The sequence below is a fragment of the Mercenaria mercenaria genome, chromosome 4 (assembly GCF_021730395.1).
Source record: "Mercenaria mercenaria strain notata chromosome 4, MADL_Memer_1, whole genome shotgun sequence".
Taxonomy (NCBI): domain Eukaryota; kingdom Metazoa; phylum Mollusca; class Bivalvia; order Venerida; family Veneridae; genus Mercenaria; species Mercenaria mercenaria.
The window spans coordinates 69,687,821-69,707,360 of NC_069364.1; the positions used below are offsets into that span (position 1 = coordinate 69,687,821).

The following is a 19,540-nucleotide window of genomic DNA, read 5'->3' on the forward strand; positions in this document are numbered from 1 at the left end:
CCTAAATTCTGTTCTTAGACAATGATTTTGCACTTACACTTTAAGAAGTGGATGCTTGTACCTTAAATGTGTATTAGGCGTCTCTTGTTATGGCCATTGCATTGAATATTAGTTATTCATTTTTGCTTATTTTATTTAGCTATATATATAAAAACAATGTTAATAAACTATCTATACAAAGTATATAAAAGTAAAAAAAAATGTTCCTTTAAATAATGATCGTAATCGTGTGCGTTTGTTTGTAAGAACAAGTACCTTACAATTAAATGTAAAATGCATTCTGTATTCAGTTATAAATTTTTAGCAGAGGATCAATAAATGTGCATCATCTTAAATTTTTTGTACACCAAGAAATACAATATTATTCTCAGAACTAGTTTTTACTAAAATATCTTAAAATTTGGGTTATCTTATAAACAATGATGCATATGTCAGTTTTCTGAATTTAAACTGAATAGGCTTATTCTGTAAAATGTTTGCAAAAATACAATACCCGGTGCCATACTCAGCTTCTCATAGAATTTGATTTAAATACGATTTTAAAGAAATGACAGAAAAAGACTTTGTTCACCAAAAGGATCTATTTAGGAAACATGCGATAATATGTACAAGAACTTTAAGTAAAATCAATGCATCTAACAATATGTTAGTGTTCTTTTTCACATGTTAGAAACTAAAGAAATATATCTATTTTAAAATGTTATGATGAAATTGTTGCGTATGTTGTTAATACTTTTACAAAAATGTATTTGCGGATTGAGAAATTTCTCTTACATTATTCAGCTGTAAAGGAAACAACGTACAGACCATAAATGGACGATAGGCGTATGTTATGAACTAAAACACTTTGTATTAGCACGTCTTTTGTAATGTAAATCGTTTGTTTCTATTTCAAGGGAATCGTCGAATGTTTTCATGCATTTTTTCTCGATTAGTGCGCATATATTATGTGGTTGCCGCCAAGTTCCATATCTTTTTACAATAACTTTGATATATATTCCCGTCATGTGTAATGGAATGTGCATTTCCTCATGTCAAAGAAACTTGTAAGAACGTTCATTTAAATGAAGAAACTCTTAATGCACTTCATGGAATTCAGTATATGTGTACCTTTATTTATTTCAGCGTTTATGTAAGCTTAACAGATTGACGACAGAGAACAAAATATTCTGTAGGATTTTATAGATACATTCATCTTTTCAATGAATATGCTTGCTCTACGAAATTTTCATTCAAAAACTGGCATTCATCCCACATAAGTAAAAGCCTGTCTAGCGAGAAATGACGATTCTATTTCTATGGTTTAAAAGGAACATTGTATTCCTATCGCTCTGTCATTACCTTAAAATGACAACAAAATCTGTTTCTTTTAGGACAAATTTTCTCAAGCTCATATATCGACTGTAATATTGTTTGAATTTGTGATAACCTAACCTTCTACTGCCAGTACATGATATTTTTGTCTTCTAAAAATATTTATTTGTTTTCAAATTGTAAATTAAAGTCTATTAAATGGGTAAATTGTGGTTTAGAACACGATCTACTCATCAATTATTATATTCCTTTATGTTATATATGTATGTCTCAAAAGTTTTGAACATTATATCAGATTTAAATACATATTAAAAATAAGAAGAAAGTTGCTAACTACAGTTCGTTTTCGTAAACATCATGTTTGCAAACATTAAAGATTGCGTTTTGTAACCTTAACTCAGGGTTCCATATTTTAATTTTTCTTGTATAAGAAAAACGTGAGCTCAAGCTAAAACAAAACATAATCAGAAAGTAGAAAGGTAATTTTGCAAGTAGAGAAAATTTGGTTTGAAAACGTGTAAACATGTATGACCTAGTAATGGAACTGTAATAATAATATTCCTACACTATATCTATGTATATTCGAAAATGTATTTAAAACTAATTCCATTAAATAATGATAATTATTCACTATGTCTTTGTATATTCCAAACTGTACAGAGTATTAAATCCATCCAAACTGAATCACAATGAAACGTGCATTCCTCCACCATAGGTATGTATATTCCAGATTATATTGGAATCTAAGTCAGATTTGAATACAACCAATAATTATATTTCTTCACTCTTCTTTTGCATTATCCACATGGTACAGAAAATTAACCCCGATGCTAAACACGAATTACTTACTTCAAAAATCACAACCACTTCTCAGCGACATTTCCAACTCTGATCAAAAACAATGGTAAGGGATAATAGTGTTGTTGTAAACTTTTTCAATACCAATTGATAAAAGTTGATTGATGTTTTTCACCTTTGGAAGTACAATTTAGTAGAGTTACAGTATCATAACTTTCCATTCATGCAAACATCATTATAATACCTGAAAAAATATATATACATAGATCCAACGGATATAAATAAACTCATAAAATGCAGCACCTCATACTGGAATCATATGTTTATAGATAATCGGCAATACATGCCAAATATGCTTAGAACTGTCATAAAATACAACTCATTAAATAATAAGGCAACGAACATGTAAACATATCGAGAGTGGAGGAAAAAAACAAACAAACGAGTACAATCCGTGAAACTTCAACTGCAAAACACCACTCTAAAGCTAAAACCGACTAATGATGTATCAAAGCTCAATTGTAATCCCCAACTTATTTCATTGCAACATGACAGTATTATACATAAAAGTTACCCGATCGATGTGAATCGTTACACTCGTTGTGGTATCAGAAGGCAAGGTATGTAATAAAATCTATAGGGAGAGCAAAAAAAGACTCGTGTATGTGTTCAAATAAGAGCAAGCCTAACAATACATATGCAGAATACATTATACGCTTCGTTCTACACTTCTACATTTAGGCGAAAATTCAACAACAACATAAAATGCAAAATTTTCGAAACCGCTCGGGTTATTCTATTTATTTCATGACCATCTTTAAATGTGGTTGTTTCTGTCACTGTAAGATGTAGCATATATTAGTTTTCAACCGGGGTTTTAGTACAAATGTCAAACAAAATTGATGGCGCATGATTTGTACACCCCTAATAGTCAAATACTAACCATATTTTTTGTTTTTTTGAAATTCTTTTTTACGAATATTACTCATCAGCTTTTGATATTAAAATATCATTAAAATGGCGACCAAGCAGCCTATTGTTGCGCATTTATATAAGTAATTCTTACCCATTCTTTATGTAATGTTTTAATGCTTTTAAGGCCTGATTTCTGCAAACTGTTCGGAAACCATTGGGAAACAAAATAAGAACGTTCTCTTTTAACCTGAATATCAACTAGTTAGCATTTTGCCTTTTGCATTAGATTTTTGATACTCTGTAACCAACCAACAGGTTAGTAATATAGTTAATTTTAAGAAATTTTTTGATGAAACCAATTTTTAATGTAAATAAGGAAAGGGTTTTTACAGGCAAACATGTTAGACACATTTAAAAAAATATATGTAACTGTCACATAATCTGAAAGAAAAAGGTTAGCATTATATTTTTATATATCATGATCCATACATACATTTTTTTCAAGTTATGTTTGGCTTGCGTCTTATAAATGTTATCAATAAGTACAAGGTGCAACGACATGCAGTACGGGCATCTGTTTTCAAAGCATTTCGTTTTGAATGCCATATGGAAATAATTTAACAAGATAAAGTTTATTTTTGTATACTTTTACTAAAACCGTAACACGACTTAAGCTTAACAATAAACACATTAAATAAAATTGTCCTTAATATATTTTAAACGATCAAATCGTTGAAAGGTAAGAATAATATTTTACCTTAACTTACAGACACTGTCAGCATTCTTTTTTCTCCATGTTTGAGATGACTTGTGTTGTAGTTGACACTACTTCCATAAAGATACAATCTAAGTGAATAAAGAATAAAACAGCATTCACTATGGAAAATGTATCAACCACTACAGGTTACTACTCCAGCGCCTATCGTCTTCATGTTGCTTACTGGTGTTGCTAGGATTTTTATATTTCATGATATGCAGGATGACACTTCAACAATTATTCAGTTTATCTGAAAAGACAAAATTCCAGCCTGCACTTAATTGCAAGTTTGAAATATTATCGACCACTCTTATCTACCGTTCGCATTTCTTCTTTTATGTAGTGATTGTCGCAAAACATGTTAACTCTTGAATGACTTATCAGAGAAGACACCCGCTGAACGTGAATTATTTGCAGTAATTGCTACATGTTGTTTGGTTCTTAACAGTTGTATATGTCCAATCGGTTCTGGTGAAATATCCTTAAATTGGTTTAGGTATTTGCAATGTAAGAGAAACATGAGTTGTGCTTTTTTCAGCTTATTGGTGGTATATCTTTGGAGCGGTATTGTAGCGGGAGTCTTTCTGCAAAAACTTCGAAAATGGATTTTATATAGTAGTTCATTTTTGTTCGTACTGGAGATCAAGTTTTAAAACACATTTGTTTGTTTGGGTTTTTTTCTTTGTTTTGTGTGTGTGTGTGTGTGTGTGTGTGTGTGTGTGTGTGTGTGTGTGTGTTTCATATATGAAAATGATTCTTTCAGTGTGTACAGCTCGTCTGGCAAATACAAACAAACATGACGAAACACGGATATTCAACTATTTTGTATTTTAGGGGCATGTACATTTATAATGGTTTGCTCGCTTTTATACACAGTAAATGTAACTTAAGTTTATGAAACATATAGGTCCATCGTTTGTATTTATGTTTCGATTCGAGAAGATAAAGTAATTATGCTTGATTAGCTGTAACAACGAAAAATGATGACTGCCTTATTATTTTGCAATCAGAGTATCTATTTTCACTCCTTTATTTAAGAATAAAATGTAGGTTATTCGACCGAATGTTTTATTCTTTTCATTTTTTCACATATCATAAGCATCATGAGTACAAAGAAAGGACGTTGTTTGATGAGAAATGATAATAGATAATACTTACATTTAAATTTGTTCAAATAACGTTACTTCTTTGTGGAACATGCAACAAACTCCATGATGACTGAACCTGACTCACAAATTACTAAGCAAAACGTACAAACGATACTGTTTGTAAACACCCTTAAGCTTGACCGTTACTTAATTAATCCAGCAAGTTGTTGCAAGTTGTTGTCTTTTAATCAACAAAAAAGATAAATGATCCTTATTAGTTTTATTTACACTTTTTATATTCACATATCAAATGAAATAAAAACAAAACTTAGAAATAATTCCTTTTGTCTGAATACGTCTATATTCTACGAATAACTTGAAGAAATATGGAAAATATTCTTTTCATGAACATTGTAAATGGTCCGACATTAGCGATTGGTGGAAGATCACCTAACACAACATATTGACTATTATAAACTTTCAAACCAAGAAAAAAAAACATTTGCCATCAGGAATGAGTTACCGTGTGTGATTATTGTTTACAAGTTGTAGAATTTACTTCACAATAGACCTAAAATGAATTGAGTATAAATAAAAAAAGATCCTGAAATTTCCACCAGTAGTGCATTTAAAAGAGGGAAAAGAAAGGTCTGTACGGCATTTAGAATTTTTCGACGTAATAGTAGTATCTCTATTATTATGATATATGTGCGTGCGTTAGTGCTATATAAGGACAATACTTTGACGAAAATAACGGTGTTTGCCATCTCCGGGAATTCAGATTCTTTCCATAAAATATTTGATTTCCTGTCATTGATCAACCTTTTAACCCTATCAAATGAAATAAAGTCACTTAGTTAGGGCGTTAGTCACACCTAGGATGTAACCAAAAATATGGTTTGAAAGAACATTTTATCAACAATTCAAATATAAACACTGATGTTACTGTGTCTATTACTATCTTATTCATATCTATAAAAGTCTAATTATATATTACATCCACAATTACAGAAAAATAAGTATGCAATATATAAATATGTACATTGCTTATTAAATGAGCAAATTACACTTAAATCTGCCGTTGTTTTCAATAAATAAATGAATAAATAAATAAATAAATAAATAAACAAAGGAACGAAAGGATAAATTAATTAATTAATTGATTAATTAATTAATAATTAATTAACAAGTAAATAAGATAAATAAATAAATAGATAGATAGATAAATAAATAATACAATGAACGAATGGACATTGAATATATTAGACAATTAAGGATTAAGATTAAATAATGCTAAAAGGTTTTTATTTGTTCGGATACAAATTCATTTTATCATCGTCTTTTTAGTTACGCGCAATAGCACATTTTACATCTTTGATTCTTAAGGATTAGTGACTACGTCTTAGGTTTATCTTGCAATATACATACTTGCTCCATTTGTGTACATTGTATAATTCAAAATGTACTTGAAATGTATATATTTGTGAATGCTAATTCTTAAATAATTATAGTCTCATATACTTCTGATTAGAAGGGTCACATTCATTATATATAATTGTCGATTTGTATGTTATATTTTATGCATGTATGTAAATGAGACTTAAATAAAGAATATTTATATTCGTCCTATTCTCTTCTATTGAAAATTATGACGTTCATTTCGTATGAACAGCAAAAGGAAAGACGCGAAAGTTACGTCATCGCTGCTTGGTGATAACCGACCGTTTGTTTTGACGACGTCCGCGTATAGTTAGGGAGAACGTTCTTTAGATGACGTCGCAGTTGTTCCGTCTGGTGAACAGAATGGCCGGGAAGCTGATTTTAATGTTAAATGCACAAAATATGTGCAATTTATAAAATTATCTTGTTTACAAATGGAAAGGAAATATAATGTAAATATAAGAAATGAAACTATTTTTTCCGGTGTTCATGCGAAATGAACGACAGAATAGGATCGGCAAATATTTTAACACAGAATAAAAACAATGTTACTTTATTCTATAGACTATCAGGACAAATGTATAGCATAAGAAAATGATTAAAAGCTTCAGAAGACGTTTACATTTTGAAGACCTTTATAACTATATTATTTCAACTCTCTACTTGAATTTCGGATATGGACTGAAACACTGAGAAATTATGCCAAGAAATATTTTGTACTTTTTTTTAATTGACTTCCTTTTTCGGATTAGAATATTATATTATTATTGTATAGTGGATTTCTATTTCTATCGCTTTAGACTTTTACTTGAATACAAGCATACATGCGTAAGCCGGTGGACACACACCTACAATTTAATTATTATATCATACGGTGTTTGTAATATTTCTTGCTAAAGTAGCCTTGGAATATTTAGCTACATCAACGGTTGCTGGGCTGCCACTTATGATTTCCACCAAGTATTTGGTTAAATAATTAAGGTCAGTCTGAAAAGCACTAATTGTCCCTTTGTTAATGTAGTATTTCTGGTTGGCTTGATTCTAAAATACTAGAAATCAGAACAATATGAAATCACTACATAATATATTCAACAATATTCTTATATCTATAGGTTTACTTTGTTTACCGGGTTATGTCAAATTAAATAATATATTTCAATAATACTACATTTTCTGAACACACCATACGCCAAACTGAGAAGATTTGCTTGCCAAAAAAACCCATTTCGCACAGTATTGTCGGTAAACAATGGCAGTCACAAATTCTTAATAGGATTTAATATACTAGTACGCAATGAAAAGTTTTTAAGGGTGTTTACTTGATCGGTATTCTCCTAAGAGACTAATGACGCTTTCTATAATGGCCTTAGGTAATGTTGAGTATCATTAATGACACATGCAAGTCATTAAAAGACAGTATTTTTATACGAATTAAAATACATATTAATTTGTAAGAAAGAAAGTGACAATTTTCGTTCATTTATTCATTATTGTCAGTAATTTATTTATTAGTGTCATTTATTTCCAGAGTAGTTGTAGTTAATGTTATAGCGACTTTAAGGTAAAAAAAAGAAGTTTTTAATCAGCCCAATGAGGTTATTGCAAGTACATGACTGTAGCGCAGATTATTTAAATTTTGTTTCCATTTTGAAATCTAAAAATAAAACTCATTTTCATTTAAAGTGGAATATGAGGTGCAGGTTTACTTTGAATATATTTCTATTCTGGACTTTTAGTTGTACAAATTTTGTACCTTTGAGTTTTTATTATTCGTGCTAAATGATGACAGCATCAAACAAACATAATTCCATATAAATATATTTGACAATGAAAGACTGGGATACCATATACATGTGATAAAATGCATCAGACTTTATGTAGAATACCTGACATCGTACAATCTCAAACACCGAATTTGCCAAATTAACTGTCAAAACCTGCTATAATATACTTCTTACACGTTTTGATACCTTATATCATTCAAAAAGTTACAGTTACCAAACTGTATTGTATTCAAATGTAGGATTCCTTTTATTGTACATAAAATGCTGTATCATTGTTTTAAGGAATTGCTATTATCTTTGTAGACACTGATTCTGGTATGCCTGGTATGTGGCCTATGGAGATGATAAGGTCTCCGTATTGGCGATAAGGGCCAATACACACGTCAGGACCATTGGTAGACTTGCTTCTGTTTATCATAATAAGCTACTGTATAGCTACTGTGCAGTAAATAAATTGCAGGTGATATTTCTCACCTTTATAGCAAATCAGTTCTCACCTTTATAACGAGTTTAGAAAGTTTGATTGAATTAGGGCTAATTAAACAAAGTGATAAGATACAACAGTGTTTTGTCATATTTTTAATAAAGTAAGTTTTTTAACAATTACATCTCATTATTGCTGTTTTTTTATCAAAAATATAAAAAATGCATTCAGGCACATAGCTTTTAGAAGTAATAAATTATTGTGTATTTTGAACAATGATATATCTTTATTGCTGGATTTTATTATACATAAAAGAAAGTTAACATTATTTAGACAACACAATAGGAATTAAGCATTTTTAATATATAACATCCTTCTGTCTATATACCTTCTTTATCTATTAAAAATGCAACTGAACGCTTCTTTAATTTCTAGTAAAATCCAGCAATTATCTTTTTTTTTTTCGTTTTTATTTTGTTACTTTTGATAAAAAGATCATAATCATTGAATAAACAAACTTGTAATTTCTCTTAAGTTTTGAATAATTATTTTATAGTGAGAAATGCTTTGCTATAAGAGTTATAATTTAATTGGCCAGGACATTACTCAGCATGACTGAGCAATCAAAATTAGTATCTTATCAATTAAAATAATTTTGTGTACATGCTGAAAAAAGACTAAAAAAACAACAGCATTTCAATTAATAAAATGCAAAACACAGGAAATAACCAATTTACCTGTAGGCAATAAAAATTATGATTCTCTGACTATAATTAGGCTACATGTCAAGTCTACAGGGGTTTTATGGACCCTTATCAGACTGGACCAGACAGGATCTTGTATATTGGGGATTAAAAAGTCTGGTATTTGGGGGGGTGGGGGTCACTTATATAGGAGATTTTCTTTGCCTTTAAATGTAGATGATCATTGCTAATCAGTTGACCTCTGATCTGACCAGGGTTGATAAATGATTTTTAGAACATTTCTTATTTTGCGCAGTAGTGCCACATTTTTTGTCTTATCAGTATCTTAATCCTCGATTTTAAAGTATGAATTAGCAATAGTCATCTAATTTTTTAAACATGTAAAATTTTGTATATGTTATTGTTCATACGGCATATATTACAATATATTCTTTATCAGGGTTTCTATGTCCGGGTTTGTTAAATGTCTTAATCCTTAATTGTCTAATATATTCATATGTCTATTCGTTTATTGTATTATTTATTTATTTATTTATTTATCTTTATTTACTTGTTAATTAATTATTAATTTATCTATTTATTTATTTATTTATTTATCCGTTCGTTCGTTCCGTTATTTATTTATTTATTTATTTATTTATTTATTGAAAGCAACAGCAGATTTTAGTGTAATTTGCTCTTTTAATAAGCAATGTACATATTTATATATTGCATACTTATTTTTCTGTAATTGTGGATGTAATATATAATTAGACGTTTTGTAGATATGAATAAGATAGTAATATACTCAGTAACATTGAACACCATTTTTAAGTAACATAAAGATAGTCTCCTATAATTCTGTGATAGATTTGCCATGCTTTTTATTGATGTATTTTTTAAATGTTTCGTCCTTTGTATATATGCATGGGTGAGACATAAATAAACTATTAAACATATTAAACTTACAACCTGAAAGTGTTCTAGAAAATGAGAGAAAGTTGTTACCAGTTTTCAAAAGAGGTTATATACAACACAGCTGTTTAAAACATCGTCGCAAGTGTAATAAAAATAGTGCCAAATAAAACATGCTAAATAATTTTAAAATACTTTTGCCGAAAAAATATTTTCCGTATTCAGAAACTTTTCTTTTTCTCCATTCGCATTATTAAAATGTAGGAGAAACAATTACAACAAACCATAGGATAATGAACAGAACAGAACAGAACAGATATTTTATTAACGTATACAATACATGTATCTTGTTAATACAACATGAAATTATACATATAATACAATATACGTGATAGGCAAAATGACTTTTCGGTATATGTAGAGAATGAACAGATCTGATTTTAACCATCAGTATATTACAAGAATATTACGACGATATCACAATAGAAACAATATCAATCTTGTTATACTAGTATACAAAAATTAATGCTAATAAATAATCTGCATTTACGAATTCAAGAAGTATAGGTAGTGTAATATAAACTGAATGGCAGTATATGTATATGTTATATTATAATTAATGTCAACACAAACAAACTTACAAGCATTTCCAAGACACGAGTTTAAATTCCTTGCAATAATTCCTTTCTCTTGTTATTAGCTAATGTTATATATTTACACAAATTAACTAGAATAGATTTATTACTTGATTGTAGCAATTCTAAGAATTTATACATACTTGTATGAGTATAGAAATAACGTTTAATGAACTTTGCACGTAATTCTTTATAAACTCTGCATTTAAGAACAAAATGAAATTCATCTTCAATCTCATTAAGATCACATAACTGACAAATTCGTTCGTGTCTTTCTAACCTGTCTCTGCCGTACCTGGCAGACTCTATACGTAACTTATGTGCAGATATACGGAGTTTCGTTAAACAACTTCGTGATGTTTTACATAATAATATATTCAAATAATTTTCAATACCAAAATTTGTTTTAACATGTGAATATAAAGTATTTAAAACATTATTTGCAGCAATGTCGGCACACCATTTTTGCTTAAAACAATCTATAATTCTTTGTTTAAAAATGGGTACAAATGTTTTGGCTTCAAACTGACTTGGTAGATTCCAAACATCAGAGAAACCATGCTCGTTAAGAAGGCATTTCACATGGTATGCCCAATTTTTTACACCATTATGATTACACTGGTCTAAAGCATTTTGGTAAATACCTTTTAAAATAATATTATCTGTATTTAATAACTTAAACCAATACTTAATAATATGAACATATCTATTTATATACAGGGGATAACGCCCAAGTTCACCATAGGTTGCAGCGTTACATGCACTTTGTTTCACGCCAAGTATGTTTTTACAAAATTTAAGGTGAACTCTTTCAAGATCTTTAGACTTTGAGAAACCCCATACCGGACATGCATAATTTAAAATAGAACCCACAAACGAGTCAAACAGTTGAAGCGATATAAATGGACTTATATCATATTTGTTATATTATTCATTAAAACATTCATTGCCTTTAAGGATTTGCCAACGATACACTGATTATTAAGAACAAATGAACCAGTATAGTTAAAAACAACCCCTAAATAATTAAAATCATTTACAACTTCTAATGGTTCATTATCATAATACCACTTCTCATATAGTTTGATGGGTCCCCTCTTTCGAAATACAACAACTTTTGTTTTAGAAGTATTAACTTCAAGTCCCCAGTAACAGCAATATTCATGTAAATTATTTAGACTGTTTTGTAAGTCTTGTTGAGTTTTACCAACTATGACCATGTCATCAGCAAATAATAGAAGAATTATACTCAAATCATACAATGAAAGTCCGCTGTCTTGCTTACCTTGTAAAAATAATTCAAGATCTTCTACAAATAAAGCAAAAAATGAAATGATAATGAAAGCGGTTTGAAAAGAAAACTTGTTTTATAAGTATACTTTTTCACTGTCGTGCTTTTAATTTGAGCTCGCATAATGCAAATAGTTAATTCTCTTTCAACAGATTTAAGGAAATAGAGAAAAGTGGAAACTTCACAGGTCGCTCAACACGACAAGAACGAAAGTGTTGCAGGCTCGGTTTGATTGTTCATGGACGGTAGTGGAAATGCAGGCTACCGTCTATGCCCTCTAGACCCGGGTTGAGCAGAACTCAACATTTAAACATGCTAAAAGTACAAAAAGCAATTTAGAGACATCCGCAGATGTATTCAAACGGCGATGAAAATGGAACCTTCAATGATACACGTGTTGAGGCGTGTAATTCCATGAAGAGCGGCGTTTGGTCCCCAGATAAAGTAAAGGGTTTGCCCCAAACGAGAAAACAATGGGCAGAACTAAACAAACTGGAATTTAGGAAGGGGATCTGAGGTTATGGAGCCTGCGACTCACAGGAACTGTCAAAAGACAAAATTAAAAAGCAGGCAGCATATCCAAGGGGTGATTATACAATACCCAAGGCTATGAAAGCGGGAGTATTGGAACCACCCAGGCCGAAATGGTCATGTTGAGAAACTAAACAGTACCAATAACAAGGCATAAAAGTCGTGCTGAACGATCTGAGAAGATGACGTTTGCATGGTATGAAAATTAATTTTTCATGCTTATGTTTGTTAAAAACGTTACATCTATTATATTTTTACTATTAAATTAAATGATAATACATGTTCTTTTCTTAGTTTATGAATAAAACAAATAGAATGTTCGATGTAAATATAAAGACAAATGCCTTTGTACTGCAGCAATTTCAAAAGCCAAATATATATAAATATATTGTTTAGGTTTGATATAGTGTGGGTTATTTATTCATATTATACTTACTTATGTTGTAAGAAACTTAACAGAACATTCATTTAAATAAAAATATTTTCTTATAACAGAGTATAGAAAGCCAAAACAAATGAACTTCAGAATGTGTGTACCTATTTATTTTCGACAGTAAATTTTCTAGCGAAAGTAATAAAGTGCGTGTTTGATCCTAACAGAATGAGGAAATTTTGCAGAATTTTATACATTCACACTTACCTATACCTTTCACGGTTTTGATAAATGTACTTTATATATGCACTATTTTTTTCATTGAGTAGTAAAGAACTGTCAGTTGACTTACATCTTACATTAGTTAAAGCCTTGCTAGAAATGACTTTTCTATTTTTAAAAGTTTAGCTGTACGATATTCCAGTGCGTATGTCATTACCTTAAGGTCATAAAGGCGTAATGCAGCGTCATCAGAGTCTTTTTTAAAACAACACTATCCAAATAAATAAGAAAATTAAAAATAAATAAAAAATAAGTAAAAAATTAAATACAAAACTGTAAACATTTGACATGAATAAACAGGAGGGTAGTGATAACAATGGACTTTCGCGTTTTAACAATTAAAGTCTAACTTTATTTTTTATCTTTATCATATTTGATTGCTCTTTGTTTCATACATAAATTAATACAAGTATATCTTACTCATTGTTTAAATCTGAATTTGGTGTAAAACAGCATTGTAAATTTATACTTCCAAATAATCATCGTTCAGCCTTTAATAAATTCCGCTGTGGTGTGGCACCATTGAAAATTGAAACGGTCCGTTATGAAGGTTTATAGTTGATAACAAAAATTGTCATTTTTGTGAAAGTATAGAAGTTGACAGCCATGTACTTTTGGATTTCAACATGTACTATGACATTAGAGTTGACTTGTTTAATAAAGAATGTTTTATAAATCAAAATTTTGGTATTATGTCAATACAAGAGCAGATAAAGGAAATATTTTCCAACACATTATTAATTAGACATAGTGCTAGAGTCTGTTTAAATATTTTAAAGAAAAGATCTTTTAAACTATGTAGTTAATGTACAACAATCTTTTACTCTTTTTAACAAAATAAGACTTCTTTTAAACTATGTACATAATGAACCTTCATCTTTCTCCTCTTTGATAAACAAAACTTGTTATGTTAGTTCTAGAATGCTACTGCTAATCAGTTCCTTTATGATCTGATAATAAGGGATATTTGTTGTGGGTTGTTTTTTTTTTTTTGTTTGTTTTTTTGTTTACACCATTTTTTATAGTGCGCGTTTGCGCCCGTTTTCTATTCTCAGTGTCTTATTCTAAATAGTTTAATGCAGTATTTAAACCTTGGATTAGCAGTAACAATATAGTTTTTAGGATATGTATAATAACAATTGTGACTGTTATTTATACAGTAATGAAGATGTCTAAAAGTAGTTTCTTAAAGTCTCTTGTAATTTATATATGAATGGCAATGTACTTTAGTTATATGTAAATTTTAAGTATAACATGTCTTAATGTGATAAAATGTTTAAATTCCATGTATATTGTACATTGATGAGACTATAATAAATAAATAAATAAATAAATAAATAAATAGATAAATAAATAAATAAATCTTTTGAACACAGAATAAAAAATATGGGTCTGGCTACAAGTTATTTTAGCATCGGCATATTCAGTCATTCCCATTCCTGTTAACTTTCAGCTTTTAAATCATAGTGAACAAATATTTGCAATTCAGATTTTAAAGTTATTCTAGCTTTGAAACTTCGAATACAACTGACTATTAGTAAAAAGTTTCTTGTCTAATTCACCTAGTCACAAATTACCCCAATCCCTTATTTTGGACCGAATGGCACACTGGTTTGAGCGCGTTCGCCTGTCAATCGAGCGATCATGTTTGGTGTCCGTGACTTATAGTTTTCAATGGGCCAGTTGTAAGTTACCGTGGAAAAAGATTTAAGTGCTTGTAGAAAAAAATAATGACAAAAAAACGGACATAACTGCCCCCCCCCCCCCCCCGCCCCCCACACACACTACCATCGCCAAAAAAAAAAGATAATAATAAGAATAATTATACCTGGCTTATTCTGACTTTTAAGTTGGTCGAAATATACACAGTAACAATGACATGAAGTTAACCTCACATGATAAAAACGTAAGGACATGAAATAAATGTCTTTGCGCATACGCATTTGATAATCATTGTGCTGGGTTTATGTCGTTTCTCACAAATGTTCCAATTATGTCACTGCGGTCTGCTTACACAACTTGTCTTAAAGTTTTTCTAACCTGTAGACAATCTCCGTATATAGGAAATCGACAAGTTTCCCACTTTATTGTCGTGTTCGAATTAATATCTCCGGATTCCGTGGAATATTGTATTAAACTATTTATGAAACAGTTAAAATTGGTTAAATACGAAACAAATTTTTAAATATTGCAACAAACCGTAAAATAAAAGCTGTAAATAGATCTTACAAACAATGTAAATTTGATTGGAAAACGCGGGGGAAAGGCGTACGTTAAAACTGCGCTTCAGCTACCGAAATTTCATAGCACCGTAGCATGAAAATGAACATGGTAGTCAAGGATATCTAAATCCTATTTTATTCTAAAACATTTCAGGAACATTTTCAAAAAATAATTTAAAAAATCTATGGATGAGAGAACGAGCAGTAAAATATTTAATAAGAAATACAATGTATATCATTATATCCGATTATGTTTTTGTTTGTTGTCACATGCATTCAGGTAAACAGGTCTGACAATGAAAATGGGAAAGAAATCGAAAATTTGATTACAAAATAAGAAAACGCTTAAAGTGAAATTTGTGTTATAAACTTTTTTTGTGATTAACTTATTTCCCCCTTATATACAAACAATCATTTTTGAAATTTTTATGCACAAAATATGCGCGTGAAAAGGGGGTAAAGAAAGAATTTACGACAATACAGCGCAAACGAAAACGGAGATCCAGATAATTTTTTTTCGCTCAGTTTACAAGTAAAATAATTTTATATAATAATTTTAGTTTTTTCTGTTTTTCTGTTTTTTGTTTTTGTTTTTTTTTTTTTTTATTTTTCTGAAAAATCTATAAACAGGTTTTTACACACTACTGAGTCATTCTGCTCGAACACAATAATTTCGTAGAAAGATTTTGGCATGATTTTTGCATAAAGTAAGCATTCAACCGCGTTTTTTTTTTTTTTTTTTTTTTTTTTTGTCGTTTATTTTACAGCAAAATAAATTGATATACGGGACAGTTTTGACACACTAATTAGTCATCCGCTCGAAAAAAAATGCATGATTTTTATAATGTAAGCATTCCTTCGGCGAATAGTCGGAGTACATAATTATTTGAAAATTATATCTCCCCATACCTTTCAACAGGCCTGTTAAATTAAATGAAAAATAATTACTTTTTAATTAAATGGACGCCCCGAAACTAAATGAACCGCCGTCACATCTATTTAGGTCTAGGATAAAACGTGATTTTTCGACGCCATTTGCGTAAAAAGTATGAATTTGAACTTGTTTTAAAATAATTGTTCATTTGGTGAAGATCAGTTTTTGCTATTATTTATACATTTTTTCAAGGATGCAACTTCTTTTCGAAGATTTATACCATCCGTAACGGACGAGGCTCCATGACATATATTCGCTAGAATAGTATTTACAGAAGGAATATATTTCAAGGCTGTTGGCGACCTAAAAAATTGGCATTGTGAGGCTAGTGCAAAATATTTTTGTTATGCTTTAGATTACTTTAGCTATGCATTTTTTTCGCATTTTTTACTCTTTTGCTATATCTAAATTAATTCCAAGTTGAATTTAACATTAATTGAATTAATAGATGAAATTCACAAATAACTGTACTCTGTATCTGTGTATGTTACAAATAGTATTAGACTTGAATACATATTAATAGTTTTATTAAATGTACCAGCAAATAATTATATTCCATCACTATATGTACTTCCCGATTTGTGTTGAAAACTAATATTAACAATTACAAAAAATATACCCACCGATAACTATATTCTATTACTGCATGTATATGGAATCTGTTTTGAACATTAATTTTTATAAGAACATTTGCAAAATATATATTTCTTCTAGGTCTGAAATTGCAGTGAAAGTTAAATCCGGTCTGAATGCCACCAACATTGTATTTCGTCGCCAGATCTATGTATATCACGAATTGTAAAAGGGAAATAAAATCCGGTCTGAATACATATAAATAGTTAAAATAAAACGTAATAACAAACATAGATATTTCATCATCATCAAAACAATCCAAATTGTATTGAAAATAACCTTTTGAAATTATATTTCAGTTAAATCCAAAAGCATGATAATTATTACAATGGCACGTACTTACTAATACTTATACTTCCTATCTTTATCTATGTACAATCCAAATTGTAATGAAAATTAGATCTTATCTGAATTTCATCAATAATTACATTCTTTTAATATTTCTTTGTGTATTCCAAACTTTATTGAAAATTAGATCCGATTTCTATCATAACCAACACATAATTCAAACAGCAAAACTCTTACAGCTCTGATCAAATACAAATAATAGAAAGACATGAAAATATTGCATAAACTTGTCCAACAGCTGTTTATGTAAAGCCGACTAGTATTGATTGTTGGTTGCTGTCAATCACCTTTGAAAGTAAGAACGACTACATTACAATACTTCGTAAAACAATATAAACAAGACAGATAAACAAATATAAGAAAAGCATCCCAACATGTTTATACACAATGCGGCGATAAATGATCTACATGTATTGATTTGCCGTAACATCAAAGCCATGCAAGTATTTGCCACTGTAAAGCATATACGAAGTAAACAAATAAATGAGTACAGCAGTTTACAACGCGGCAAGCCTAAGTGCCTAAAAAACACCTCTCGGATTTAAATGCACCAAAGTCAAATTGTAATCCCCATCATGTTCCACAGTCACATAACAGTGTACATACCGCAAGACGAATCCAATACACATCAGAAGTCAAAATACATAAGTCACAGAAATGCTCCAGTATGTGGACTGAACATAAACATGCTTTACGATTCACATTATATTAGCGCTCAATGCCTTTGTAGAATGCCTGACTCTCATAATTTAGATGCGTATGTACACTAGTAATGGAAATATATGCTACCACTTATGTCTGAGATATGACCCCGAATGGATAGAAAACCGAATTATGCTATACATACATACATAATTATATGCATACATATATAGTTACATATATTTTCAAAATATATGTTATACATTTACAAATGTTCAGAAAAAATGCATGCCAATTTCTTTTTCTCGAATACCACCGGAGATAAAAACTACATTTCCCATCCAAACCACCCAGTCTTGTTAAAAACGTCAAAACCTTTGCTGATTTGTAATGATTTTGTTCATTTAGTAGCTATGTAGATATGTGTATAGATATGAAGTACCTTTTCTTGCTCTGCTGTGTTTTAATATATTTTCAGGCCCTTCTGGGTAATGTGTTAAAGTGGCAACACTGTTCGCCAGACATGGGTTGTCAAGAGAACGATCTGACACAGCAAGTTTAAGATTTTAGACATTCTGAATACATCAAAGCAGCAGTTCGCAGGCACTTACATTCTTACTGAAAGTTACGGGATAACTTTGTGTAATACGGCTGAACGTCTACAGTTTATGTTGTGTTTTCGCACATTAATGGAACGTTTTACTGAAAAGGACGTATACTACAATGGTTGCTTGTTTTACCATTATACAGCCTTTATACATGTATATCTGTCAGACATTAACACTTCATTTTGATGAGCGTTTTGCATAAGGACTCTACAACTGATAGTCACATCCCTATGTGATTTAACTGATATAAAAGTCCTTGAGATACTGTATATAAATGATAATTAACAATTCTGTTAAGAAAATTATTCTATATTCATGTAAAACACTTCATCTTATTAACTTAAATGTCACTTTATGAACAATTTTGTCGAGGGTTGAACACGCGACCTATAAAACTTAACAGCTTACACATAATTATTTCACATTTTGGCATTGTCTCATTCCCGTCGGTTTAGTGGCATGAACAACGTAATTTGAATCGCGCTCAGATATATCTTTATTTGCAAGCCTGCAATTAAGTCTGAGTTTCTCGGTTTTGCCCAGTATTTAAGTGATCTGCCAAACCTAACTTGCTTAGTTTACTGTTGCGCTTGCAATGTTCGCCTAGTTTGAGAAGTCTATTGTTGAAATCGCTAAGTTTTTATTTGAGTCAAGTTGCTTGTTTGCCCATGAATGCCTTATTCGCAAACAAGTTTTGCCATTTGCCAACTGCATATCGGTATTGCCTGCCATTCTATTGCAAGCTTACTCGTTTTTAACGGACAGTTGCTTCGATCCCTACCTCCCTGGTTCTTCTCTCTGTCGACTGCGTTTAGTCAGTTTCTCCGGTACCCTCTGTCCTAACAGGAAGTGGCTTTAATTTTCCAAATTTATCTAACAGTTACTAGTTAACATTACTTGTTGCCCCTTACAATAATTTTCAT

General features: G+C 30.2%; 1 long non-coding RNA gene across 1 annotated transcript; it reads right to left on the reverse strand.

The window, feature by feature from the left end:
- Positions 1 to 227: 227 nt before the first annotated feature.
- Positions 228 to 17,635, reverse strand: LOC123552064 (uncharacterized). The gene is made up of 3 exons (XR_006686541.2): positions 17,363 to 17,635; positions 3,785 to 4,034; positions 228 to 2,356 (listed from the first exon to the last, which is right to left on the reverse strand). It is a non-coding gene; the product is annotated as an uncharacterized LOC123552064 (long non-coding RNA).
- Between the last annotated feature and the right edge of the window lie 1,905 nt (positions 17,636 to 19,540).